The sequence below is a fragment of the Epinephelus moara genome, chromosome 11 (genome assembly GCF_006386435.1).
Source record: "Epinephelus moara isolate mb chromosome 11, YSFRI_EMoa_1.0, whole genome shotgun sequence".
In the NCBI taxonomy this organism is placed as follows: domain Eukaryota; kingdom Metazoa; phylum Chordata; class Actinopteri; order Perciformes; family Serranidae; genus Epinephelus; species Epinephelus moara.
In genome coordinates this window covers 5,773,258-5,775,757 of record NC_065516.1, presented here as the reverse complement: position 1 = coordinate 5,775,757, position 2,500 = coordinate 5,773,258, and positions in this window count along the sequence as shown.

The following is a 2,500-nucleotide window of genomic DNA, read 5'->3' as shown; positions in this document are numbered from 1 at the left end:
GCTCTTCAAACGATAAAGCAAACATTACATGCAGAAGCCTCCGGTGGAAAATGTCTTTATCAAAAAGGAGAAAAGTGGACGTAAATGGACCAGTTTGTATTTATTCACAGAGGTAAATGGGAAGCCAGTGTGCTTGGTGTGTTCACAGCACTTTCAGTGCTAAAGGAATATAATATTCGACTACACTATCAAACTAATCATAGTGAAAAATACGACAACTTGCAAGGACAACTGAGGACAGAGAAGATAAATGAAGTGCTGGCAGGTTTGAGGAAACAGCAGTCTGTTTATAGTTGTAGAGTTGTAGAGATCCATGATGCAGCTGTAAAACCCAGCTACCTTATTGCTAACAAAATAGCATCGGCATCAAAGCAGTACTCCGAGGGCAAGTTTGTGAAGACATGCATGCTGAAGGTGGCAGGAATTGTGTGCCCCGACAAGCGCCAGGCTTCGTCAACATCAATCTGACAAGAACCTCAGTGGCAGACTGGATTTCGGATCTTGCTGGAGATTTGGACAGTCAAATTAAGGACAAAGTTAAGTCAACTGTTACTGTAACTCCCTATTATCAGGTAGCTCTAATAAGTCTTTAAAAACTCTCCAGCTAATTCAGAATACAGCAGCACGTGTACTAACAGGAACTAAGAAACGAGATCATATTTCTCCTGTTTTAGCTTCTCTGCACTGGCTCCCTGTAAAATCCAGAATTTAATTTAAATTCCTACTGTTAACTTATAAAGCTCTAAATGGACAGGCTCCGTCATATCTTAGAAAGTTCATCGTGCCATATTATCCCACCAGAACACTGCGCTCTGAGAATGCAGGGTTACTCATGGTCCCTAAAGTCTCCAAAAGTAGATCAAGAGCCAGAGCATTCAGCTATCAGGCTCCTCTCCTGTGGAATCATGTGTTCCTGTTGCGGTCCAGGAGGCAGACACTGTATCCACATTTAAGACTAGACTTAAGACTTTCCTCTTTGATAAAGCTTATAGTTAGGGCCAGCTCTGGCTTGCCTTGTACCAGCCCCAGTTAGGCTGACTTAGGCCTAGTCTGCCAGGGGACCTCCTATAATATAGGCTGACCAAACGTCCTCTTTTGCCCGGACATGTCCACTTTTCACGTCCTGTCCGGGGCGTCCGGAGGGTGTTTATAAATTAATGATAATGTCCGGTTTTCCTTGTGTGTGTGTGTGTGTGTGTGTGTGTTAGAGTGCGGCACGGGCTGCATATTTCTGTCCGAACCCGACAGTCATTCTGTTTTGTTATGTCCGAAACCGAACTGAGCCCGACATTATTTAATGACTAAAGCACTGAGTTTGTGTCACACAGTTGTTGTGGTTACAGGCTATTTAACAGGCCGGGCGTGTGCCGTGGGTGCTCCGCAGAGAGGGAGACCTCCGTGTTTGAGACAGGAGCGGGCAGCGGGAGGTCCGAGGCTTCCAGCGAGGGGAGAGGGAGAAATATAACAAAGTAAGATAAAATAGGAAAACTTGTCTCCCTCTTTTATTTTATTTTCAGCGTTTAATCAAGGCACCCTCTTTTATTTTATTTTCAGCGTTTAATCAAGGCAGAGGCGGGCGGCGGAAGGTCCGAGGCTTCGAGGGGAGAGGTAGAAAGAAACAGCCAATGTGTGTGTGTGTGTTCTGTTCAGGTGTTGTCACGTAAATAACAGTCCCCAAGCAATAAACAGGACAGACAATAGGATTTTATTTATTTTTACACTACATTTTCACTGAAAGCTGACTGAATCCGACCCAAGCCCGAATACAATTTATACATTTTTGACCGAACCCGTCAGGTAGGCCTACCATCGGGCTCGTATCAGGTAGCCACACTCTAGTGTGTGTATGTGTCCCCTATCTATAGGGGCCTATCTGAATTTCTGTCTTTATAACTGAATTTTCTATCCATACATATAAACTTTAAATATATTAAAATTATAAGGCATCTTTGAGTAAACTGCGAGTATCATTCATCTCGTGGCCTGGCCAAGTGTCCTCTTTTTTGGAAATCAAAATATGGTCACCCTACTATAATACACCGGGCACCTTCTCTCTCTCTCTCTCTCTCTCTCTCTCTCTCTCTCTTATGTCCTGTTACTGCATCTTGCTANCGTACCAGCCCCTAGTTAGGCTGACTTAGGCCTAGTCTGCCGGGGGACCTCCTATAATACACCGGGCACCTTCTCTCCTTCTCTCTCTCTCTCTCTCTCTCTCTCTCTCTCTCTTATGTCCTGTTACTGCATCTTGCTAACTCGGCCATACTGCATGTCACTAACTCGGCTTCTTCTCCGGAGCCTTTGTGCTCCACTGTCTTGCAGCTTAACTTGTATCGCAGCGGTGCCTGGATAGTGTGGCGTGTGTGGTTGTTCTGCCGCCGTGGTCCTGCCAGATGCCTCCTGCTGCTGCTGTTATCATTAGTCATACTTCTACTGTTATTATACACATATGATTATTGTCACATATGTATACTATCAGATATTAATATATACTTCCAACATA